The 27,062-nt window shown below is 54.0% G+C and overlaps 1 long non-coding RNA gene across 1 annotated transcript; it reads left to right on the forward strand.

Moving 5' to 3' along the window:
• Positions 1–21,484: 21,484 nt before the first annotated feature.
• On the forward strand, positions 21,485–26,756 carry LOC148715983 (uncharacterized). Its single transcript, XR_015995727.1, has 2 exons — positions 21,485–22,308; positions 23,016–26,756. It is a non-coding gene; the product is annotated as an uncharacterized LOC148715983 (long non-coding RNA).
• Positions 26,757–27,062: the final 306 nt, after the last annotated feature.

Genomic DNA, 27,062 nt, shown 5'->3' on the forward strand with positions numbered 1-27,062 from the left:
GCAGGCATGCCACGCGGCCGTGCCTATTGTTTCAGACGCGCGCTTTGCGCACCGTAATACCCATCCCGCTGGACTACAAGCTCAGTGAGTTTCAGCCTCCCTGCCCACGTATCCCATCTTTGCCAGGGCTCTCAACATGCCACCAGCGCGCGTTTTCTCGGATTTTGCAGGCATGCCACGCGGCCGTGCCTATTGTTTGAGACGCGCGCTTTGTGCGCCGTAATACCCATCCCGCTGGACTACAAGCTCAGTGAGTTTCAGCTTCCCTGCTCACGTATCCCATCTTTGCCAGGGCTCTCAACATGCCACCAGCGCGCGTTTTCTCGGATTTTGCAGGCATGCCACGCGGCCGTGCCTATTGTTTGAGACGCGCGCTTTGCGCGCCGTAATACCCATCCCGCTGGACTACAAGCTCAGTGAGTTTCAGCCTCCCTGCCCACGTATCCCATCTTTGCCAGGGCTCTCAACATGCCACCAGCGCGCGTTTTCTCGGATTTTGCAGGCATGCCACGCGGCCGTGCCTATTGTTTGAGACGCGCGCTGTGCGCGCCGTAATACCCATCCCGCTGGACTACAAGCTCAGTGAGTTTCAGCCTCCCTGCCCACGTATCCCATCTTTGCCAGGGCTCTCAACATGCTACCAGTGCGCGTTTTCTCGGATTTTGCAGGCATGCCACGCGGCCGTGCCTATTGTTTGAGACGCGCGCATTGTGCGCCGTAATACCCATCCCGCTGGACTACAAGCTCAGTGAGTTTCAGCTTCCCTGCTCACGTATCCCATCTTTGCCAGGGCTCTCAACATGCCACCAGCGCGCGTTTTCTCGGATTTTGCAGGCATGCCACGCGGCCGTGCCTATTGTTTGAGACGCGCGCTTTGTGCGCCGTAATACCCATCCCGCTGGACTACAAGCTCAGTGAGTTTCAGCTTCCCTGCTCACGTATCCCATCTTTGCCAGGGCTCTCAACATGCCACCAGCGCGCGTTTTCTCGGATTTTGCAGGCATGCCACGCGGCCGTGCCTATTGTTTGAGACGCGCGCTTTGCGCGCCGTAATACCCATCCCGCTGGACTACAAGCTCAGTGAGTTTCAGCCTTCCTGCCCACGTATCCCATCTTTGCCAGGGCTCTCAACATGCCACCAGCTCGCGTTTTCTCGGATTTTGCAGGCATGCCACGCGGCCGTGCCTATTGTTTGAGACGCGCGCTTTGTGCGCCGTAATACCCATCCCGCTGGACTACAAGCTCAGTGAGTTTCAGCTTCCCTGCTCACGTATCCCATCTTTGCCAGGGCTCTCAACATGCCACCAGCGCGCGTTTTCTCGGATTTTGCAGGCATGCCACGCGGCCGTGCCTATTGTTTGAGACGCGCGCTTTGCGCGCCGTAATACCCATCCCGCTGGACTACAAGCTCAGTGAGTTTCAGCCTCCCTGCCCACGTATCCCATCTTTGCCAGGGCTCTCAACATGCCACCAGCGCGCGTTTTCTCGGATTTTGCAGGCATGCCACGCGGCCGTGCCTATTGTTTGAGACGCGCGCTTTGTGCGCCGTAATACCCATCCCGCTGGACTACAAGCTCAGTGAGTTTCAGCTTCCCTGCTCACGTATCCCATCTTTGCCAGGGCTCTCAACATGCCACCAGCGCGCGTTTTCTCGGATTTTGCAGGCATGCCACGCGGCCGTGCCTATTGTTTGAGACGCGCGCTTTGCGCGCCGTAATACCCATACCGCTGGACTACAAGCTCAGTGAGTTTCAGCCTCCCTGCCCACGTATCCCATCTTTGCCAGGGCTCTCAACATGCCACCAGCGCGCGTTTTCTCGGATTTTGCAGGCATGCCACGCGGCCGTGCCTATTGTTTGAGACGCGCGCTTTGCGCGCCGTAATACCCATCCCGCTGGACTACAAGCTCAGTGAGTTTCAGCCTCTCTGCCCACGTATCCCATCTTTGCCAGGGCTCTCAACATGCCACCAGCGCGCGTTTTCTCGGATTTTGCAGGCATGCCACGCGGCCGTGCCTATTGTTTGAGACGCGCGCTTTGTGCGCCGTAATACCCATCCTGCTGGACTACAAGCTCAGTGAGTTTCAGCTTCCCTGCTCACGTATCCCATCTTTGCCAGGGCTCTCAACATGCCACCAGCGCGCGTTTTCTCGGATTTTGCAGGCATGCCACGCGGCCGTGCCTATTGTTTGAGACGCGCGCTTTGTGCGCCGTAATACCCATCCCGCTGGACTACAAGCTCAGTGAGTTTCAGCTTCCCTGCTCACGTATCCCATCTTTGCCAGGGCTCTCAACATGCCACCAGCGCGCGTTTTCTCGGATTTTGCAGGCATGCCACGCGGCCGTGCCTATTGTTTGAGACGCACGCTTTGCGCGCCGTAATACCCATCCCGCTGGACTACAAGCTCAGTGAGTTTCAGCCTTCCTGCCCACGTATCCCATCTTTGCCAGGGCTCTCAACATGCCACCAGCTCGCGTGTTCTCGGATTTTGCAGGCATGCCACGCGGCCGTGCCTATTGTTTGAGACGCGCGCTTTGCGCGCCGTAATACCCATCCCGCTGGACTACAAGCTCAGTGAGTTTCAGCTTCCCTGCTCACGTATCCCACCTTTGCCAGGGCTCTCAACATGCCACCAGCGCGCGTTTTCTCGGATTTTGCAGGCATGCCACGCGGCCGTGCCTATTGTTTGAGACGCGCGCTGTGCGCGCCGAAATACCCATCCCGCTGGACTACAAGCTCAGTGAGTTTCAGCCTCCCTGCCCACGTATCCCATCTTTGCCAGGGCTCTCAACATGCCACCAGCGCGCGTTTTCTCGGATTTTGCAGGCATGCCACGCGCCCGTGCCTATTGTTTGAGACGCGCGCTTTGTGCGCCGTAATACCCATCCCGCTGGACTACAAGCTCAGTGAGTTTCAGCTTCCCTGCTCACGTATCCCATCTTTGCCAGGGCTCTCAACATGCCACCAGCGCGCGTTTTCTCGGATTTTGCAGGCATGCCACGCGGCCGTGCCTATTGTTTGAGACGCGCGCTTTGCGCGCCGTAATACCCATCCCGCTGGACTACAAGCTCAGTGAGTTTCAGCCTTCCTGCCCACGTATCCCATCTTTGCCAGGGCTCTCAACATGCCACCAGCTCGCGTTTTCTCGGATTTTGCAGGCATGCCACGCGGCCGTGCCTATTGTTTGAGACGCGCGCTTTGCGCGCCGTAATACCCATCCCGCTGGACTACAAGCTCAGTGAGTTTCAGCCTCCCTGCCCACGTATCCCATCTTTGCCAGGGCTCTCAACATGCCACCAGCGCGCGTTTTCTCGGATTTTGCAGGCATGCCACGCGGCCGTGCCTATTGTTTGAGACGCGCGCTTTGTGCGCCGTAATACCCATCCCGCTGGACTACAAGCTCAGTGAGTTTCAGCTTCCCTGCTCACGTATCCCATCTTTGCCAGGGCTCTCAACATGCCACCAGCGCGCGTTTTCTCGGATTTTGCAGGCATGCCACGCGGCCGTGCCTATTGTTTGAGACGCGCGCTTTGCGCGCCGTAATACCCATCCCGCTGGACTACAAGCTCAGTGAGTTTCAGCCTTCCTGCCCACGTATCCCACCTTTGCCAGGGCTCTCAACATGCCACCAGCTCGCGTTTTCTCGGATTTTGCAGGCATGCCACGCGGCCGTGCCTATTGTTTGAGACGCGCGCTTTGTGCGCCGTAATACCCATCCCGCTGGACTACAAGCTCAGTGAGTTTCAGCTTCCCTGCTCACGTATCCCACCTTTGCCAGGGCTCTCAACATGCCACCAGCGCGCGTTTTCTCGGATTTTGCAGGCATGCCACGCGGCCGTGCCTATTGTTTGAGACGCGCGCTGTGCGCGCCGAAATACCCATCCCGCTGGACTACAAGCTCAGTGAGTTTCAGCCTCCCTGCCCACGTATCCCATCTTTGCCAGGGCTCTCAACATGCCACCAGCGCGCGTTTTCTCGGATTTTGCAGGCATGCCACGCGCCCGTGCCTATTGTTTGAGACGCGCGCTTTGTGCGCCGTAATACCCATCCCGCTGGACTACAAGCTCAGTGAGTTTCAGCTTCCCTGCTCACGTATCCCATCTTTGCCAGGGCTCTCAACATGCCACCAGCGCGCGTTTTCTCGGATTTTGCAGGCATGCCACGCGGCCGTGCCTATTGTTTGAGACGCGCGCTTTGCGCGCCGTAATACCCATCCCGCTGGACTACAAGCTCAGTGAGTTTCAGCCTTCCTGCCCACGTATCCCATCTTTGCCAGGGCTCTCAACATGCCACCAGCTCGCGTTTTCTCGGATTTTGCAGGCATGCCACGCGGCCGTGCCTATTGTTTGAGACGCGCGCTTTGCGCGCCGTAATACCCATCCCGCTGGACTACAAGCTCAGTGAGTTTCAGCCTCCCTGCCCACGTATCCCATCTTTGCCAGGGCTCTCAACATGCCACCAGCGCGCGTTTTCTCGGATTTTGCAGGCATGCCACGCGGCCGTGCCTATTGTTTGAGACGCGCGCTTTGTGCGCCGTAATACCCATCCCGCTGGACTACAAGCTCAGTGAGTTTCAGCTTCCCTGCTCACGTATCCCATCTTTGCCAGGGCTCTCAACATGCCACCAGCGCGCGTTTTCTCGGATTTTGCAGGCATGCCACGCGGCCGTGCCTATTGTTTGAGACGCGCGCTTTGCGCGCCGTAATACCCATCCCGCTGGACTACAAGCTCAGTGAGTTTCAGCCTTCCTGCCCACGTATCCCATCTTTGCCAGGGCTCTCAACATGCCACCAGCTCGCGTTTTCTCGGATTTTGCAGGCATGCCACGCGGCCGTGCCTATTGTTTGAGACGCGCGCTTTGTGCGCCGTAATACCCATCCCGCTGGACTACAAGCTCAGTGAGTTTCAGCTTCCCTGCTCACGTATCCCATCTTTGCCAGGGCTCTCAACATGCCACCAGCGCGCGTTTTCTCGGATTTTGCAGGCATGCCACGCGGCCGTGCCTATTGTTTGAGACGCGCGCTTTGCGCGCCGTAATACCCATCCCGCTGGACTACAAGCTCAGTGAGTTTCAGCCTCCCTGCCCACGTATCCCATCTTTGCCAGGGCTCTCAACATGCCACCAGCGCGCGTTTTCTCGGATTTTGCAGGCATGCCACGCGGCCGTGCCTATTGTTTGAGACGCGCGCTTTGGGCGCCGTAATACCCATCCCGCTGGACTACAAGCTCAGTGAGTTTCAGCTTCCCTGCTCACGTATCCCATCCTTGCCAGGGCTCTCAACATGCCACCAGCGCGCGTTTTCTCGGATTTTGCAGGCATGCCACGCGGCCGTGCCTATTGTTTGAGACGCGCGCTTTGCGCGCCGTAATACCCATCCCGCTGGACTACAAGCTCAGTGAGTTTCAGCCTCCCTGCCCACGTATCCCATCTTTGCCAGGGCTCTCAACATGCCACCAGCGCGCGTTTTCTCGGATTTTGCAGGCATGCCACGCGGCGGTGCCTATTGTTTGAGACGCGCGCTTTGTGCGCCGTAATACCCATCGCGCTGGACTACAAGCTCAGTGAGTTTCAGCTTCCCTGCTCACGTATCCCATCTTTGCCAGGGCTCTCAACATGCCACCAGCGCGCGTTTTCTCGGATTTTGCAGGCATGCCACGCGGCCGTGCCTATTGTTTGAGACGCGCGCTTTGTGCGCCGTAATACCCATCTCGCTGGACTACAAGCTCAGTGAGTTTCAGCTTCCCTGCTCACGTATCCCATCTTTGCCAGGGCTCTCAACATGCCACCAGCGCGCGTTTTCTCGGATTTTGCAGGCATGCCACGCGGCCGTGCCTATTGTTTGAGACGCGCGCTTTGCGCGCCGTAATACCCATCCCGCTGGACTACAAGCTCAGTGAGTTTCAGCCTCTCTGCCCACGTATCCCATCTTTGCCAGGGCTCTCAACATGCCACCAGCGCGCGTTTTCTCGGATTTTGCAGGCATGCCACGCGGCCGTGCCTATTGTTTGAGACGCGCGCTTTGTGCGCCGTAATACCCATCCCGCTGGACTACAAGCTCAGTGAGTTTCAGCTTTCCTGCTCACGTATCCCATCTTTGCCAGGGCTCTCAACATGCCACCAGCGCGCGTTTTCTCGGATTTTGCAGGCATGCCACGCGGCCGTGCCTATTGTTTGAGACGCGCGCTTTGCGCGCCGTAATACCCATCCCGCTGGACTACAAGCTCAGTGAGTTTCAGCCTCCCTGCCCACGTATCCCATCTTTGCCAGGGCTCTCAACATGCCACCAGCGCGCGTTTTCTCGGATTTTGCAGGCATGCCACGCGGCCGTGCCTATTGTTTGAGACGCGCGCTTTGTGCGCCGTAATACCCATCGCGCTGGACTACAAGCTCAGTGAGTTTCAGCTTCCCTGCTCACGTATCCCATCTTTGCCAGGGCTCTCAACATGCCACCAGCGCGCGTTTTCTCGGATTTTGCAGGCATGCCACGCGGCCGTGCCTATTGTTTGAGACGCGCGCTTTGCGCGCCGTAATACCCATCCCGCTGGACTACAAGCTCAGTGAGTTTCAGCCTCCCTGCCCACGTATCCCATCTTTGCCAGGGCTCTCAACATGCCACCAGCGCGCGTTTTCTCGGATTTTGCAGGCATGCCACGCGGCCGTGCCTATTGTTTGAGACGCGCGCTTTGTGCGCCGTAATACCCATCCCGCTGGACTACAAGCTCAGTGAGTTTCAGCCTCCCTGCCCACGTATCCCATCTTTGCCAGGGCTCTCAACATGCCACCAGCGCGCGTTTTCTCGGATTTTGCAGGCATGCCACGCGGCCGTGCCTATTGTTTGAGACGCGCGCTTTGCGCGCCGTAATACCCATCCCGCTGGACTACAAGCTCAGTGAGTTTCAGCCTCCCTGCCCACGTATCCCATCTTTGCCAGGGCTCTCAACATGCCACCAGCGCGCGTTTTCTCGGATTTTGCAGGCATGCCACGCGGCCGTGCCTATTGTTTGAGACGCGCGCTTTGGGCGCCGTAATACCCATCCCGCTGGACTACAAGCTCAGTGAGTTTCAGCCTCCCTGCTCACGTATCCCATCTTTGCCAGGGCTCTCAACATGCCACCAGCGCGCGTTTTCTCGGATTTTGCAGGCATGCCACGCGGCCGTGCCTATTGTTTGAGACGCGCGCTTTGCGCGCCGTAATACCCATCCCGCTGGACTACAAGCTCAGTGAGTTTCAGCCTCCCTGCCCACGTATCCCATCTTTGCCAGGGCTCTCAACATGCCACCAGCGCGCGTTTTCTCGGATTTTGCAGGCATGCCACGCGGCCGTGCCTATTGTTTGAGACGCGCGCTTTGTGCGCCGTAATACCCATCCCGCTGGACTACAAGCTCAGTGAGTTTCAGCCTCCCTGCCCACGTATCCCATCTTTGCCAGGGCTCTCAACATGCCACCAGCGCGCGTTTTCTCGGATTTTGCAGGCATGCCACGCGGCCGTGCCTATTGTTTGAGACGCGCGCTTTGCGCGCCGTAATACCCATCCCGCTGGACTACAAGCTCAGTGAGTTTCAGCCTCCCTGCTCACGTATCCCATCTTTGCCAGGGCTCTCAACATGCCACCAGCGCGCGTTTTCTCGGATTTTGCAGGCATGCCACGCGGCCGTGCCTATTGTTTGAGACGCGCGCTTTGTGCGCCGTAATACCCATCCCGCTGGACTACAAGCTCAGTGAGTTTCAGCCTCCCTGCCCACGTATCCCATCTTTGCCAGGGCTCTCAACATGCCACCAGCGCGCGTTTTCTCGGATTTTGCAGGCATGCCACGCGGCCGTGCCTATTGTTTGAGACGCGCGCTTTGTGCGCCGTAATACCCATCCCGCTGGACTACAAGCTCAGTGAGTTTCAGCCTCCCTGCTCACGTATCCCATCTTTGCCAGGGCTCTCAACATGCCACCAGCGCGCGTTTTCTCGGATTTTGCAGGCATGCCACGCGGCCGTGCCTATTGTTTGAGACGCGCGCTTTGCGCGCCGTAATACCCATCCCGCTGGACTACAAGCTCAGTGAGTTTCAGCCTCCCTGCCCACGTATCCCATCTTTGCCAGGGCTCTCAACATGCCACCAGCGCGCGTTTTCTCGGATTTTGCAGGCATGCCACGCGGCCGTGCCTATTGTTTGAGACGCGCGCTTTGCGCGCCGTAATACCCATCCCGCTGGACTACAAGCTCAGTGAGTTTCAGCCTCCCTGCCCACGTATCCCATCTTTGCCAGGGCTCTCAACATGCCACCAGCGCGCGTTTTCTCGGATTTTGCAGGCATGCCACGCGGCCGTGCCTATTGTTTGAGACGCGCGCTTTGTGCGCCGTAATACCCATCCCGCTGGACTACAAGCTCAGTGAGTTTCAGCTTCCCTGCTCACGTATCCCATCTTTGCCAGGGCTCTCAACATGCCACCAGCGCGCGTTTTCTCGGATTTTGCAGGCATGCCACGCGGCCGTGCCTATTGTTTGAGACGCGCGCTTTGCGCGCCGTAATACCCATCCCGCTGGACTACAAGCTCAGTGAGTTTCAGCCTCCCTGCCCACGTATCCCATCTTTGCCAGGGCTCTCAACATGCCACCAGCGCGCGTTTTCTCGGATTTTGCAGGCATGCCACGCGGCCGTGCCTATTGTTTGAGACGCGCGCTTTGTGCGCCGTAATACCCATCCCGCTGGACTACAAGCTCAGTGAGTTTCAGCTTCCCTGCTCACGTATCCCATCTTTGCCAGGGCTCTCAACATGCCACCAGCGCGCGTTTTCTCGGATTTTGCAGGCATGCCACGCGGCCGTGCCTATTGTTTGAGACGCGCGCTTTGCGCGCCGTAATACCCATCCCGCTGGACTACAAGCTCAGTGAGTTTCAGCCTCCCTGCCCACGTATCCCATCTTTGCCAGGGCTCTCAACATGCCACCAGCGCGCGTTTTCTCGGATTTTGCAGGCATGCCACGCGGCCGTGCCTATTGTTTGAGACGCGCGCTTTGTGCGCCGTAATACCCATCCCGCTGGACTACAAGCTCAGTGAGTTTCAGCTTCCCTGCTCACGTATCCCATCTTTGCCAGGGCTCTCAACATGCCACCAGCGCGCGTTTTCTCGGATTTTGCAGGCATGCCACGCGGCCGTGCCTATTGTTTGAGACGCGCGCTTTGCGCGCCGTAATACCCATCCCGCTGGACTACAAGCTCAGTGAGTTTCAGCCTCCCTGCCCACGTATCCCATCTTTGCCAGGGCTCTCAACATGCCACCAGCGCGCGTTTTCTCGGATTTTGCAGGCATGCCACGCGGCCGTGCCTATTGTTTGAGACGCGCGCTTTGTGCGCCGTAATACCCATCCCGCTGGACTACAAGCTCAGTGAGTTTCAGCTTCCCTGCTCACGTATCCCATCTTTGCCAGGGCTCTCAACATGCCACCAGCGCGCGTTTTCTCGGATTTTGCAGGCATGCCACGCGGCCGTGCCTATTGTTTGAGACGCGCGCTTTGCGCGCCGTAATACCCATCCCGCTGGACTACAAGCTCAGTGAGTTTCAGCCTCCCTGCCCACGTATCCCATCTTTGCCAGGGCTCTCAACATGCCACCAGCGCGCGTTTTCTCGGATTTTGCAGGCATGCCACGCGGCCGTGCCTATTGTTTGAGACGCGCGCTTTGTGCGCCGTAATACCCATCCCGCTGGACTACAAGCTCAGTGAGTTTCAGCTTCCCTGCTCACGTATCCCATCTTTGCCAGGGCTCTCAACATGCCACCAGCGCGCGTTTTCTCGGATTTTGCAGGCATGCCACGCGGCCGTGCCTATTGTTTGAGACGCGCGCTTTGCGCGCCGTAATACCCATCCCGCTGGACTACAAGCTCAGTGAGTTTCAGCCTCCCTGCCCACGTATCCCATCTTTGCCAGGGCTCTCAACATGCCACCAGCGCGCGTTTTCTCGGATTTTGCAGGCATGCCACGCGGCCGTGCCTATTGTTTGAGACGCGCGCTTTGTGCGCCGTAATACCCATCCCGCTGGACTACAAGCTCAGTGAGTTTCAGCTTCCCTGCTCACGTATCCCATCTTTGCCAGGGCTCTCAACATGCCACCAGCGCGCGTTTTCTCGGATTTTGCAGGCATGCCACGCGGCCGTGCCTATTGTTTGAGACGCGCGCTTTGCGCGCCGTAATACCCATCCCGCTGGACTACAAGCTCAGTGAGTTTCAGCCTCCCTGCCCACGTATCCCATCTTTGCCAGGGCTCTCAACATGCCACCAGCGCGCGTTTTCTCGGATTTTGCAGGCATGCCACGCGGCCGTGCCTATTGTTTGAGACGCGCGCTTTGTGCGCCGTAATACCCATCCCGCTGGACTACAAGCTCAGTGAGTTTCAGCTTCCCTGCTCACGTATCCCATCTTTGCCAGGGCTCTCAACATGCCACCAGCGCGCGTTTTCTCGGATTTTGCAGGCATGCCACGCGGCCGTGCCTATTGTTTGAGACGCGCGCTTTGCGCGCCGTAATACCCATCCCGCTGGACTACAAGCTCAGTGAGTTTCAGCCTCCCTGCCCACGTATCCCATCTTTGCCAGGGCTCTCAACATGCCACCAGCGCGCGTTTTCTCGGATTTTGCAGGCATGCCACGCGGCCGTGCCTATTGTTTGAGACGCGCGCTTTGTGCGCCGTAATACCCATCCCGCTGGACTACAAGCTCAGTGAGTTTCAGCTTCCCTGCTCACGTATCCCATCTTTGCCAGGGCTCTCAACATGCCACCAGCGCGCGTTTTCTCGGATTTTGCAGGCATGCCACGCGGCCGTGCCTATTGTTTGAGACGCGCGCTTTGCGCGCCGTAATACCCATCCCGCTGGACTACAAGCTCAGTGAGTTTCAGCCTCCCTGCCCACGTATCCCATCTTTGCCAGGGCTCTCAACATGCCACCAGCGCGCGTTTTCTCGGATTTTGCAGGCATGCCACGCGGCCGTGCCTATTGTTTGAGACGCGCGCTTTGTGCGCCGTAATACCCATCCCGCTGGACTACAACCTCAGTGAGTTTCAGCTTCCCTGCTCACGTATCCCATCTTTGCCAGGGCTCTCAACATGCCACCAGCGCGCGTTTTCTCGGATTTTGCAGGCATGCCACGCGGCCGTGCCTATTGTTTGAGACGCGCGCTTTGCGCGCCGTAATACCCATCCCGCTGGACTACAAGCTCAGTGAGTTTCAGCCTCCCTGCCCACGTATCCCATCTTTGCCAGGGCTCTCAACATGCCACCAGCGCGCGTTTTCTCGGATTTTGCAGGCATGCCACGCGGCCGTGCCTATTGTTTGAGACGCGCGCTTTGTGCGCCGTAATACCCATCCCGCTGGACTACAAGCTCAGTGAGTTTCAGCTTCCCTGCTCACGTATCCCATCTTTGCCAGGGCTCTCAACATGCCACCAGCGCGCGTTTTCTCGGATTTTGCAGGCATGCCACGCGGCCGTGCCTATTCTTTAAGACGCGCGCTTTGCGCGCCGTAATACCCATCTCGCTGGACTAGAAGCTCAGTGAGTTTCAGACTCCCTGCCCACGTATCCCATCTTTGCCAGGGCTCTCAACATGCCACCAGCGCGCGTTTTCTCGGATTTTGCAGGCATGCCACGCGGCCGTGCCTATTGTTTGAGACGCGCGCTTTGTGCGCCGTAATACCCATCCCGCTGGACTACAAGCTCAGTGAGTTTCAGCTTCCCTGCTCACGTATCCCATCTTTGCCAGGGCTCTCAACATGCCACCAGCGCGCGTTTTCTCGGATTTTGCAGGCATGCCACGCGGCCGTGCCTATTGTTTGAGACGCGCGCTTTGCGCGCCGTAATACCCATCCCGCTGGACTACAAGCTCAGTGAGTTTCAGCCTCCCTGCCCACGTATCCCATCTTTGCCAGGGCTCTCAACATGCCACCAGCGCGCGTTTTCTCGGATTTTGCAGGCATGCCACGCGGCCGTGCCTATTGTTTGAGACGCGCGCTTTGTGCGCCGTAATACCCATCCCGCTGGACTACAAGCTCAGTGAGTTTCAGCTTCCCTGCTCACGTATCCCATCTTTGCCAGGGCTCTCAACATGCCACCAGCGCGCGTTTTCTCGGATTTTGCAGGCATGCCACGCGGCCGTGCCTATTGTTTGAGACGCGCGCTTTGCGCGCCGTAATACCCATCCCGCTGGACTACAAGCTCAGTGAGTTTCAGCCTCCCTGCCCACGTATCCCATCTTTGCCAGGGCTCTCAACATGCCACCAGCGCGCGTTTTCTCGGATTTTGCAGGCATGCCACGCGGCCGTGCCTATTGTTTGAGACGCGCGCTTTGTGCGCCGTAATACCCATCCCGCTGGACTACAAGCTCAGTGAGTTTCAGCTTCCCTGCTCACGTATCCCATCTTTGCCAGGGCTCTCAACATGCCACCAGCGCGCGTTTTCTCGGATTTTGCAGGCATGCCACGCGGCCGTGCCTATTGTTTGAGACGCGCGCTTTGCGCGCCGTAATACCCATTCCGCTGGACTACAAGCTCAGTGAGTTTCAGCCTCCCTCCCCACGTATCCCATCTTTGCCAGGGCTCTCAACATGCCACCAGCGCGCGTTTTCTCGGATTTTGCAGGCATGCCACGCGGCCGTGCCTATTGTTTGAGACGCGCGCTTTGTGCGCCGTAATACCCATCCCGCTGGACTACAAGCTCAGTGAGTTTCAGCTTCCCTGCTCACGTATCCCATCTTTGCCAGGGCTCTCAACATGCCACCAGCGCGCGTTTTCTCGGATTTTGCAGGCATGCCACGCGGCCGTGCCTATTGTTTGAGACGCGCGCTTTGCGCGCCGTAATACCCATCCCGCTGGACTACAAGCTCAGTGAGTTTCAGCCTCCCTGCCCACGTATCCCATCTTTGCCAGGGCTCTCAACATGCCACCAGCGCGCGTTTTCTCGGATTTTGCAGGCATGCCACGCGGCCGTGCCTATTGTTTGAGACGCGCGCTTTGTGCGCCGTAATACCCATCCCGCTGGACTACAAGCTCAGTGAGTTTCAGCTTCCCTGCTCACGTATCCCATCTTTGCCAGGGCTCTCAACATGCCACCAGCGCGCGTTTTCTCGGATTTTGCAGGCATGCCACGCGGCCGTGCCTATTGTTTGAGACGCGCGCTTTGCGCGCCGTAATACCCATCCCGCTGGACTACAAGCTCAGTGAGTTTCAGCCTCCCTGCCCACGTATCCCATCTTTGCCAGGGCTCTCAACATGCCACCAGCGCGCGTTTTCTCGGATTTTGCAGGCATGCCACGCGGCCGTGCCTATTGTTTGAGACGCGCGCTTTGCGCGCCGTAATACCCATCCCGCTGGACTACAAGCTCAGTGAGTTTCAGCCTCCCTGCCCACGTATCCCATCTTTGCCAGGGCTCTCAACATGCCACCAGCGCGCGTTTTCTCGGATTTTGCAGGCATGCCACGCGGCCGTGCCTATTGTTTGAGACGCGCGCTTTGTGCGCCGTAATACCCATCCCGCTGGACTACAACCTCAGTGAGTTTCAGCTTCCCTGCTCACGTATCCCATCTTTGCCAGGGCTCTCAACATGCCACCAGCGCGCGTTTTCTCGGATTTTGCAGGCATGCCACGCGGCCGTGCCTATTGTTTGAGACGCGCGCTTTGCGCGCCGTAATACCCATCCCGCTGGACTACAAGCTCAGTGAGTTTCAGCCTCCCTGCCCACGTATCCCATCTTTGCCAGGGCTCTCAACATGCCACCAGCGCGCGTTTTCTCGGATTTTGCAGGCATGCCACGCGGCCGTGCCTATTGTTTGAGACGCGCGCTTTGTGCGCCGTAATACCCATCCCGCTGGACTACAAGCTCAGTGAGTTTCAGCTTCCCTGCTCACGTATCCCATCTTTGCCAGGGCTCTCAACATGCCACCAGCGCGCGTTTTCTCGGATTTTGCAGGCATGCCACGCGGCCGTGCCTATTCTTTAAGACGCGCGCTTTGCGCGCCGTAATACCCATCTCGCTGGACTAGAAGCTCAGTGAGTTTCAGCCTCCCTGCCCACGTATCCCATCTTTGCCAGGGCTCTCAACATGCCACCAGCGCGCGTTTTCTCGGATTTTGCAGGCATGCCACGCGGCCGTGCCTATTGTTTGAGACGCGCGCTTTGTGCGCCGTAATACCCATCCCGCTGGACTACAAGCTCAGTGAGTTTCAGCTTCCCTGCTCACGTATCCCATCTTTGCCAGGGCTCTCAACATGCCACCAGCGCGCGTTTTCTCGGATTTTGCAGGCATGCCACGCGGCCGTGCCTATTGTTTGAGACGCGCGCTTTGCGCGCCGTAATACCCATCCCGCTGGACTACAAGCTCAGTGAGTTTCAGCCTCCCTGCCCACGTATCCCATCTTTGCCAGGGCTCTCAACATGCCACCAGCGCGCGTTTTCTCGGATTTTGCAGGCATGCCACGCGGCCGTGCCTATTGTTTGAGACGCGCGCTTTGTGCGCCGTAATACCCATCCCGCTGGACTACAAGCTCAGTGAGTTTCAGCTTCCCTGCTCACGTATCCCATCTTTGCCAGGGCTCTCAACATGCCACCAGCGCGCGTTTTCTCGGATTTTGCAGGCATGCCACGCGGCCGTGCCTATTGTTTGAGACGCGCGCTTTGCGCGCCGTAATACCCATCCCGCTGGACTACAAGCTCAGTGAGTTTCAGCCTCCCTGCCCACGTATCCCATCTTTGCCAGGGCTCTCAACATGCCACCAGCGCGCGTTTTCTCGGATTTTGCAGGCATGCCACGCGGCCGTGCCTATTGTTTGAGACGCGCGCTTTGTGCGCCGTAATACCCATCCCGCTGGACTACAACCTCAGTGAGTTTCAGCTTCCCTGCTCACGTATCCCATCTTTGCCAGGGCTCTCAACATGCCACCAGCGCGCGTTTTCTCGGATTTTGCAGGCATGCCACGCGGCCGTGCCTATTGTTTGAGACGCGCGCTTTGCGCGCCGTAATACCCATCCCGCTGGACTACAAGCTCAGTGAGTTTCAGCCTCCCTGCCCACGTATCCCATCTTTGCCAGGGCTCTCAACATGCCACCAGCGCGCGTTTTCTCGGATTTTGCAGGCATGCCACGCGGCCGTGCCTATTGTTTGAGACGCGCGCTTTGTGCGCCGTAATACCCATCCCGCTGGACTACAAGCTCAGTGAGTTTCAGCTTCCCTGCTCACGTATCCCATCTTTGCCAGGGCTCTCAACATGCCACCAGCGCGCGTTTTCTCGGATTTTGCAGGCATGCCACGCGGCCGTGCCTATTCTTTAAGACGCGCGCTTTGCGCGCCGTAATACCCATCTCGCTGGACTAGAAGCTCAGTGAGTTTCAGCCTCCCTGCCCACGTATCCCATCTTTGCCAGGGCTCTCAACATGCCACCAGCGCGCGTTTTCTCGGATTTTGCAGGCATGCCACGCGGCCGTGCCTATTGTTTGAGACGCGCGCTTTGTGCGCCGTAATACCCATCCCGCTGGACTACAAGCTCAGTGAGTTTCAGCTTCCCTGCTCACGTATCCCATCTTTGCCAGGGCTCTCAACATGCCACCAGCGCGCGTTTTCTCGGATTTTGCAGGCATGCCACGCGGCCGTGCCTATTGTTTGAGACGCGCGCTTTGCGCGCCGTAATACCCATCCCGCTGGACTACAAGCTCAGTGAGTTTCAGCCTCCCTGCCCACGTATCCCATCTTTTCCAGGGCTCTCAACATGCCACCAGCGCGCGTTTTCTCGGATTTTGCAGGCATGCCACGCGGCCGTGCCTATTGTTTGAGACGCGCGCTTTGTGCGCCGTAATACCCATCCCGCTGGACTACAAGCTCAGTGAGTTTCAGCTTCCCTGCTCACGTATCCCATCTTTGCCAGGGCTCTCAACATGCCACCAGCGCGCGTTTTCTCGGATTTTGCAGGCATGCCACGCGGCCGTGCCTATTGTTTGAGACGCGCGCTTTGCGCGCCGTAATACCCATCCCGCTGGACTACAAGCTCAGTGAGTTTCAGCCTCCCTGCCCACGTATCCCATCTTTGCCAGGGCTCTCAACATGCCACCAGCGCGCGTTTTCTCGGATTTTGCAGGCATGCCACGCGGCCGTGCCTATTGTTTGAGACGCGCGCTTTGTGCGCCGTAATACCCATCCCGCTGGACTACAAGCTCAGTGAGTTTCAGCTTCCCTGCTCACGTATCCCATCTTTGCCAGGGCTCTCAACATGCCACCAGCGCGCGTTTTCTCGGATTTTGCAGGCATGCCACGCGGCCGTGCCTATTGTTTGAGACGCGCGCTTTGCGCGCCGTAATACCCATCCCGCTGGACTACAAGCTCAGTGAGTTTCAGCCTCCCTGCCCACGTATCCCATCTTTGCCAGGGCTCTCAACATGCCACCAGCGCGCGTTTTCTCGGATTTTGCAGGCATGCCACGCGGCCGTGCCTATTGTTTGAGACGCGCGCTTTGTGCGCCGTAATACCCATCCCGCTGGACTACAAGCTCAGTGAGTTTCAGCTTCCCTGCTCACGTATCCCATCTTTGCCAGGGCTCTCAACATGCCACCAGCGCGCGTTTTCTCGGATTTTGCAGGCATGCCACGCGGCCGTGCCTATTGTTTGAGACGCGCGCTTTGCGCGCCGTAATACCCATCCCGCTGGACTACAAGCTCAGTGAGTTTCAGCCTCCCTGCCCACGTATCCCATCTTTGCCAGGGCTCTCAACATGCCACCAGCGCGCGTTTTCTCGGATTTTGCAGGCATGCCACGCGGCCGTGCCTATTGTTTGAGACGCGCGCTTTGTGCGCCGTAATACCCATCCCGCTGGACTACAAGCTCAGTGAGTTTCAGCTTCCCTGCTCACGTATCCCATCTTTGCCAGGGCTCTCAACATGCCACCAGCGCGCGTTTTCTCGGATTTTGCAGGCATGCCACGCGGCCGTGCCTATTGTTTGAGACGCGCGCTTTGCGCGCCGTAATACCCATCCCGCTGGACTACAAGCTCAGTGAGTTTCAGCCTCCCTGCCCACGTATCCCATCTTTGCCAGGGCTCTCAACATGCCACCAGCGCGCGTTTTCTCGGATTTTGCAGGCATGCCACGCGGCCGTGCCTATTGTTTGAGACGCGCGTTTTGCGCGCCGTAATACCCATCCCGCTGGACTACAAGCTCAGTGAGTTTCAGCCTCCCTGCCCACGTATCCCATCTTTGCCAGGGCTCTCAACATGCCACCAGCGCGCGTTTTCTCGGATTTTGCAGGCATGCCACGCGGCCGTGCCTATTGTTTGAGACGCGCGCTTTGCGCGCCGTAATACCCATCCCGCTGGACTACAAGCTCAGTGAGTTTCAGCCTCCCTGCCCACGTATCCCATCTTTGCCAGGGCTCTCAACATGCCACCAGCGCGCGTTTTCTCGGATTCTGCAGGCATGCCACGCGGCCGTGACTATTGTTTGAGACGCGCGCTTTGTGCGCCGTAATACCCATCCCGCTGGACTACAAGCTCAGTGAGTTTGAGCCTCCCTGCCCACGTATCCCATCTTTGCCAGGGCTCTCAACATGCCACCAGCGCGCGTTTTCTCGGATTTTGCAGGCATGCCACGCGGCCGTGCCTATTGTTTGAGACGAGCGCTTTGCGCGCCGTAATACCCATCCCGCTGGACTACAAGCTCAGTGAGTTTCAGCCTCCCTGCCCACGTATCCCATCTTTGCCAGGGCTCTCAACATGCCACCAGCGCGCGTTTTCTCGGATTTTGCAGGCATGCCACGCGGCCGTGCCTATTGTTTGAGACGCGCGCTTTGTGCGCCGTAATACCCATCCCGCTGGACTACAAGCTCAGTGAGTTTCAGCTTCCCTGCTCACGTATCCCATCTTTGCCAGGGCTCTCAACATGCCACCAGCGCGCGTTTTCTCGGATTTTGCAGGCATGCCACGCGGCCGTGCCTATTGTTTGAGACGCGCGCTTTGCGCGCCGTAATACCCATCCCGCTGGACTACAAGCTCAGTGAGTTTCAGCCTCCCTGCCCACGTATCCCATCTTTGCCAGGGCTCTCAACATGCCACCAGCGCGCGTTTTCTCGGATTTTGCAGGCATGCCACGCGGCCGTGCCTATTGTTTGAGACGCGCGCTTTGTGCGCCGTAATACCCATCCCGCTGGACTACAAGCTCAGTGAGTTTCAGCTTCCCTGCTCACGTATCCCATCTTTGCCAGGGCTCTCAACATGCCACCAGCGCGCGTTTTCTCGGATTTTGCAGGCATGCCACGCGGCCGTGCCTATTGTTTGAGACGCGCGCTTTGCGCGCCGTAATACCCATCCCGCTGGACTACAAGCTCAGTGAGTTTCAGCCTCCCTGCCCACGTATCCCATCTTTGCCAGGGCTCTCAACATGCCACCAGCGCGCGTTTTCTCGGATTTTGCAGGCATGCCACGCGGCCGTGCCTATTGTTTGAGACGCGCGCTTTGTGCGCCGTAAAACCCATCCCGCTGGACTACAAGCTCAGTGAGTTTCAGCTTCCCTGCTCACGTATCCCATCTTTGCCAGGGCTCTCAACATGCCACCAGCGCGCGTTTTCTCGGATTTTGCAGGCATGCCACGCGGCCGTGCCTATTGTTTGAGACGCGCGCTTTGCGCGCCGTAATACCCATCGCGCTGGACTACAAGCTCAGTGAGTTTCAGCCTCCCTGCCCACGTATCCCATCTTTGCCAGGGCTCTCAACATGCCACCAGCGCGCGTTTTCTCGGATTTTGCAGGCATGCCACGCGGCCGTGCCTATTGTTTGAGACGCGCGCTTTGCGCGCCGTAATACCCATCCCGCTGGACTACAAGCTCAGTGAGTTTCAGCCTCCCTGCCCACGTATCCCATCTTTGCCAGGGCTCTCAACATGCCACCAGCGCGCGTTTTCTCGGATTTTGCAGGCATGCCACGCGGCCGTGCCTATTGTTTGAGACGCGCGCTTTGTGCGCCGTAATACCCATCCCGCTGGACTACAAGCTCAGTGAGTTTCAGCTTCCCTGCTCACGTATCCCATCTTTGCCAGGGCTCTCAACATGCCACCAGCGCGCGTTTTCTCGGATTTTGCAGGCATGCCACGCGGCCGTGCCTATTGTTTGAGACGCGCGCTTTGCGCGCCGTAATACGCATCCCGCTGGACTACAAGCTCAGTGAGTTTCAGCCTCTCTGCCCACGTATCCCATCTTTGCCAGGGCTCTCAACATGCCACCAGCGCGCGTTTTCTCGGATTTTGCAGGCATGCCACGCGGCCGTGCCTATTGTTTGAGACGCGCGCTTTGTGCGCCGTAATACCCATCCCGCTGGACTACAAGCTCAGTGAGTTTCAGCTTCCCTGCTCACGTATCCCATCTTTGCCAGGGCTCTCAACATGCCACCAGCGCGCGTTTTCTCGGATTTTGCAGGCATGCCACGCGGCCGTGCCTATTGTTTGAGACGCGCGCTTTGCTTGCCGTAATACCCATCCCGCTGGACTACAAGCTCAGTGAGTTTCAGCCTCCCTGCCCACGTATCCCATCTTTGCCAGGGCTCTCAACATGCCACCAGCGCGCGTTTTCTCGGATTTTGCAGGCATGCCACGCGGCCGTGCCTATTGTTTGAGACGCGCGCTTTGTGCGCCGTAATACCCATCTCGCTGGACTACAAGCTCAGTGAGTTTCAGCTTCCCTGCTCACGTATCCCATCTTTGCCAGGGCTCTCAACATGCCACCAGCGCGCGTTTTCTCGGATTTTGCAGGCATGCCACGCGGCCGTGCCTATTGTTTGAGACGCGCGCTTTGCGCGCCGTAATACCCATCCCGCTGGACTACAAGCTCAGTGAGTTTCAGCCTCCCTGCCCACGTATCCCATCTTTGCCAGGGCTCTCAACATGCCACCAGCGCGCGTTTTCTCGGATTTTGCAGGCATGCCACGCGGCCGTGCCTATTGTTTGAGACGCGCGCTTTGCGCGCCGTAATACCCATCCCGCTGGACTACAAGCTCAGTGAGTTTTAGCCTCTCTGCCCACGTATCCCATCTTTGCCAGGGCTCTCAACATGCCACCAGCGCGCGTTTTCTCGGATTTTGCAGGCATGCCACGCGGCCGTGCCTATTGTTTGAGACGCGCGCTTTGTGCGCCGTAATACCCATCCCGCTGGACTACAAGCTCAGTGAGTTTCAGCTTCCCTGCTCACGTATCCCATCTTTGCCAGGGCTCTCAACATGCCACTAGCGCGCGTTTTCTCGGATTTTGCAGGCATGCCACGCGGCCGTGCCTATTGTTTGAGACGCGCGCTTTGTGCGCCGTAATACCCATCCCGCTGGACTACAAGCTCAGTGAGTTTCAGCTTCCCTGCTCACGTATCCCATCTTTGCCAGGGCTCTCAACATGCCACCAGCGCGCGTTTTCTCGGATTTTGCAGGCATGCCACGCGGCCGTGCCTATTGTTTGAGACGCGCGCTTTGCGCGCCGTAATACCCATCTCGCTGGACTACAAGCTCAGTGAGTTTCAGCCTCCCTGCCCACGTATCCCATCTTTGCCAGGGCTCTCAACATGCCACCAGCGCGCGTTTTCTCGGATTTTGCAGGCATGCCACGCGGCCGTGCCTATTGTTTGAGACGCGCGCTTTGTGCGCCGTAATACCCATCCCGCTGGACTACAAGCTCAGTGAGTTTCAGCTTCCCTGCTCACGTATCCCATCTTTGCCAGGGCTCTCAACATGCCACCAGCGCGCGTTTTCTCGGATTTTGCAGGCATGCCACGCGGCCGTGCCTATTGTTTGAGACGCGCGCTTTGCGCGCCGTAATACCCATCCCGCTGGACTACAAGCTCAGTGAGTTTCAGCCTCCCTGCCCACGTATCCCATCTTTGCCAGGGCTCTCAACATGCCACCAGCGCGCGTTTTCTCGGATTTTGCAGGCATGCCACGCGGCCGTGCCTATTGTTTGAGACGCGCTATGCGCGCCGTAATACCCATCCCGCTGGACTACAAGCTCAGTGAGTTTCAGCCTCCCTGCCCACGTATCCCATCTTTGCCAGGGCTCTCAACATGCCACCAGCGCGCGTTTTCTCGGATTTTGCAGGCATGCCACGCGGCCGTGCCTATTGTTTGAGACGCGCGCTTTGCGCGCCGTAATACCCATCACGGTGGACTACAAGCTCAGTGAGTTTCAGCCTCCCTGCCCACGTATCCCATCTTTGCCAGGGCTCTCAACATGCCACCAGCGCGCGTTTTCTCGGATTTTGCAGGCATGCCACGCGGCCGTGCCTATTGTTTGAGACGCGCTATGCGCGCCGTAATACCCATCCCGCTGGACTACAAGCTCAGTGAGTTTCAGCCTCCCTGCCCACGTATCCCATCTTTGCCAGGGCTCTCAACATGCCACCAGCGCGCGTTTTCTCGGATTTTGCAGGCATGCCACGCGGCCGTGCCTATTGTTTGAGACGCGCGCTTTGCGCGCCGTAATACCCATCCCGCTGCATGACGAGCTTTGCTCAAGAAAAAAATTCTCAGCAGGCATCGTAAACTGATGCCGAGGTTTGGGGAAGAAGGCGTTGGGTGGATGTCATCACATTAATTACACCACAATGTAATTATACAGATTAGCGTCCACGAATCCACGAGAGATACGCGATTGCGTGCGAGTTAACGCGGGGTCATCTGTTGGCGATGAAAATCAAAATCATGAAATGAAATGAAGTTTGTTGTGCGCGTAATGGTCATAAAATACTGCGTTTTCTCTGTTTCTGCCTGTTTCCTTATAACGACATTTTTAATCACGTAGTCTTTCAAAGATCCTTCCTTTTCACAGAAGAGGCAATACCGGCGAGGCGCCGTATTCGAAAAGCCTCTCTTTCGATTATTTAGGTATGATTCTTTCGCTTGGTTTGCCATAAAACAGTAACAAAAGATATCGCAATTTTCATGTGCCGTACGACCTGAATAACAACCTCATCGAATTTCCAGTATTGCGTCACTTGGTGGATCGATCAGTGTTCACGCTTTGCGATCGTAGTACACGATGTTATTGTTTTGGTACAAAACCTGTGGCGGTCGCACGACTTGGCCTCGTATCCTGTTAAATGCTTAGCAATATTATAATATTAAACCTCGACGAGATTTTTCATGTCGAAATGTCGAAAAGCATCATGTTTTCGATTTCGAAACCATTCGAAATGAAGTCATAGAGGCAGTCGGATTTTCGACGTGCGGCTTTCCACCGGCTACCTTAACCACGCAGAGTCTTTGTAGGATTACAAGTGCCACACTTGACCCTTGCAAGCATTGGTATCTACTTTTGAAAGAGGTATGTGACGTTCCTTTGCGTAAATATTTCATATGCGATGTATTTAAGATATTTCCCGACGAAATCCAAAGTGTGGCGACACGGGAACTTCAGCCGGCCAACTCATCGTTCGAAGTAGTGGGGTTAGCCAGGATTCCCGACCTCGTTCACGTTGTGTTCACGTTCGGTCTAATGGCTGGTCTATCTTCTTCGTAATAAACAAACCCCGACGAACTTATTAAATCTGCGGGGTTTATGACTATCGTAAATCTGGTGAACTCCGCCACGCTAGACTTTGAGCCCGAAGGCGCGAAAAATTTATCTTTTGGCGCCAAACTCAGTCACGACTCCGAAGAGCTCGCTTCCTAACTTACCGAAAGATCAGCTAGAGTAAATTCCCTTGGAGTGGAACTGAAGAAGCTTCGAACACAAATTTCTCATCTCGAATCAGCATGGAGTCAATTTTACAGACCCTTTTTTCCACCTCAATGTTCGTACCTTGTCGTGGTGAGGTGGCTTGAGTGCCTCAATGACCAATTGCAATACAATGCCTTTAAAGAATTCAGCTTCAGTTGGTGGGCTGTATTTTCTGCAAGGTAGAGGCCAGACTAACACGGACTTTGTCATTGTAGTTATTGTTATGATTATTATAATTATCATTATTATGATTTTGTTATTGTTATCATTATCTTTATGATTGTGATTGAATCATTTTCAAAATGAAATAGGCTGCTCAATGAGGATGGCATGCTGAGGCAAGTAGATTTTCATTTATTTACCCCCCCTCCCCCCAAGTACAAATTCAAGTGTTTCTGATAGTTTTTCTCTTCAATAGATTGTTAGAATGCAGAAGATTTTCTAAGACACATTGTTCAGAGGGCTTGTCTTAAGTAGTTGTTTTCTGATTCAAAACCACCTGCCTAGTTCTGTTTCTCTTGGGTAGTTAGTCCATGGATTGTTGTTATCTGATGGCAGAACTAACAGGTGGATCCGTTTCTCTTGGGTAGTCAGTCCATTATGGGCTGTTGTTATCTGATGGCAGAACCACCAATCTGTTCTGTTTCTCTTGGGTGGTCAGTCTATGGACTGTTGTTATCTGATGGCAGAACCAGTCCCTATTTTTTTCAGCTCAATGCTGTCAGTCTTTTATGGACAGTTATTTTTATCTGATGGCAGTTTTAGCTTGCTCTTTTTGTTTTGAAAAGTGTGTTGCTTATGCTGTTTGTCACGTATCATCTGTTATTAGTCGGAGGCACTTTGGTCAATCAATGCTATCATTGTCTTCATTATTATTATCATTGTTGATTCAGCTGCTACTCTTCTCTCTTTGCCACAGGGCCCACTACAGACAGCACTAGCTTAATGAAGTTCCAAAACCTTTCATAATGAGCCAACTCAAGAATTGCAGTCCTGAACAGTTTTTGGGGTTTTCCTGGCTTTTCTTGAGATTATTTTGTCTCAGTTTCAATTACTTGGATACTCATTCAGCTAGACTAACAATAACACCATTTTGTTCATAGATAAACATTGAAATAATCATAATAGTAATATAAATGATAATAATAATGATTTGTTATTGTTATCATTATCATTATCTTTATGATTGTGATCATCATTTTCAAATTGAAATAGGCTGCTCAGTGAGGATGGCATGCTGAGGCAAGTAGATTTTCATTTAATTCCTCCCCCCTCCCCCCAAATAGAAATTCAAGTGTTTCTGATAGTTTGTCTCTTCAATAGATTGTTAGAATGCAGAAGATTTTCTAAGACACATTGTACAGAGGTCTTAAATAGTTGTTTTCTGATTCAAAACCACCTGCCTAGTTCTGTTTCTCTTGGGTAGTTAGTCCATGGACTGTTGTTATCTGATGGCAGAACTAACAGGTGGATCTGTTTCTCTTGGGTAGTCAGTCCATTATGGGCTGTTGTTATCTGATGGCAGAACCACCGATCTGTTCTGTTTCTCTTGGGTGGTCAGTCTATGGACTGTTGTTATCTGATGGCAGAACCAGTCCCTATTTTTTTTTTTCAGCTCTATGCTGTCAGTCTTTTATGGACAATTATTTTTATCTGATGGCAGTTTTAGCTTGCTCTTTTTGTTTTGAAAAGTGTGTTGCTCATGCTGTTTGTCACATATCATCTGTTATTAGTCATAGGGTGACTTTGGTCAATCAATGCTATCATTGTCCTTAGCATTATTATTATTAATTCAGCTGCTACTCTTCTCTCTTTGACACAGGGCCCACTGCAGACAGCACTAGCTTAATGAAGTCCCAAAACCTTTCACAATGAGCCAACTCAAGAATTGCAGTCCTGAACAGTTTTGGGGTTTTTCTGTCTTTTCTTAATTTGTTTTTGCCCCAGTTTCAATCACTTGGATACTCATTTAGCTAGACTAACAATAACACTATTTTGTTCATAGATAAACATTGAAATAATCATAATAGTAATATGAATGATAATAATAATGTTTAGATTAATGGAAATAATCATAGGAATTATAACCATCAGGATAATGAACATTATTTCTCTAACTATTGTAAATATTTTTATCATTATTATCATTATTATTGTTATCATTGTTATTATTATTATTATCATTATTATCATTATTATCATTATTATTGTTATCAATGTTATTATTATTTCCATCATGAACTATTAGAGATGCTTGGAAAAAAATGATCTATAGTTCCCTCCAACTCATTATTCTTTCAGTTAAGTGAATTAAGACTTTGTGAACAGTTACTGCTTTATTCTGTCATTCCTGATGACCATAGAAATGGTGAAAGTCCACAGATATTATCCCTCTAAGAGTTTCTCCAGGTGTTTTTTTTTCCTCTGAATTTGGTTACAACAGAATGAAGGGCATCAGAGTATAGTGCGCCCAGCTAGACATGAATTGCATTAATATTACAGGGTCATTTTGCTGTATTCAGGGTTTAATCTTAGCCTTCTACAGACAAGTTTGTTCCTCTAAATGCAAAACACATTTTACAAACTTACAAAAACTGCCAAGAAACAGCTACTAAATTTATGGAAACATGACGAACAAGTCAACTAGACTGTGTACTACACATCATTGAAATCAAAGTATCACTTTAGGAACATAAAATCGCAAGGTCAGTTTCCCATTTTTAGTGCCTGAGAAAAGATCAGGCCACCAGATTACTGCAAATTCCCTGGTTGCTCGCCCATCTCAATTGCCAACAACCATTTTAGTTTACTGGGTGAGAATCGTGCTTGATTTCTTGCCCCATGCTCTTTAATTGGCCGCCTGTAAAGCTTGTTGAGAGTTTAACAGCTACTACTTGCAGCAACCTCCATATTCCCCCGATAGCTTTTCTTAACTCTAATGGTACAGAACTTTGATGACTCAGACCAGAAATAACATCATTCACTCTACCATCCCTGTAATAAAAAACTTTGGATTTTTCTCTCCATACAGGGGGCCGCAAATGTATTTTTACCCTCGCACGTTTATAAAAGCATTCGGCATGCCTGCTAACAAAGCTTGGATGTATGTTTCAGGAACTTAGTATCTTTCAACTCGACATCATTTGCCTGAAACCAAAATAATAATTACGAAAGTTAAGAGATTATTTACTTCTGGAGTGAAATGTACTAACTGATTTGCCCTTTCAAACTTAAAACTGCATTATCAGGTTTTGTCAATCACAAAATTACACGCCGGGTTATTAGTATTCCTTGGGGACCTTCCTGTATTATCATAAATATCTAAGACAAGCAGGTCATTTAGCTAGGTAATCTATGTTAAAAACCGCGCTGTACAGCACTTAGAATTATTTTCCTCACTCATTTTTCTCACACTGCAACTTCGCGTACAACGCAATTATTACTACGCAGTCATATCTGGTGTCCAATTGGGAGAAGAGCTTATTATTTTTGTTTTAGAGGTGAATTGCGATTTCTTGTATGTCTCCTATTTCGTCGAAGAAAAGCTCGAACAAATACTGAAAGTAATGAGTAAGTCATTATGAACAACTAGTGCAAAGTGACAGCACTATCGAGCCAAACTGAGAACTGTTCTTTAATGATTTTTAACATGAACCACCAATTCTTACTATTTTTAATTTCTGCGTTTTAATAGACTTTGACATGTTCTTGAGAAGATATTAAATCGGTTAGCGCTGTTGTTCCCTTCTAAATTATTTTGGTGGAAGCGCCTCAGAAGACACTGGTTTAACTAAAACCATGTTGGGCGACGTTACATTTTGACTGCACAACCCGCAATTAAATTTAATTTTAACAGCTATTCGAGTGTGTGAAGAACGGAAAAGAGCAAAATTACATACCATCGGCCTTACATACATACATACATACATATAATTTTTGTTAAGGCAGGTCGGTTTGTGGCAACCCAAAGGCTGGTGTGGACCTGCCAGGAACTAAAAAGGAACTACTTAAATATATGGACAATTCTAAGGAAAAAGTAAAGAAATTTCAAGGACTTAAAAGTATAAAAAATCCGTTTGCTTTGATGTTATCACACAGGCCTCCTTTTCGAATTGAATGCGATCTAATGTCCTTGAGGCCTTTCGATGCACGGACGAATTAAAACTTTTTACAATTCCACTTATCCATTGCTTGTAACTGATAGACCTTGTCCTTATTCTTGCGGGAGGCCGTACGATCTGTTGTCCATTGTAGAACTTGGCAAACTTGGCGCACTCTGCCTCGAGCGCAACAATGTGATCTTTCGATGCTCTATCTCACTAGCGCAGTTGTGTTGAACATGGACGAATAATACATCG

This window comes from Stylophora pistillata, unplaced genomic scaffold, assembly GCF_964205215.1.
Source record: "Stylophora pistillata unplaced genomic scaffold, jaStyPist1.2 SCAFFOLD_376, whole genome shotgun sequence".
NCBI classification, from domain to species: domain Eukaryota; kingdom Metazoa; phylum Cnidaria; class Anthozoa; order Scleractinia; family Pocilloporidae; genus Stylophora; species Stylophora pistillata.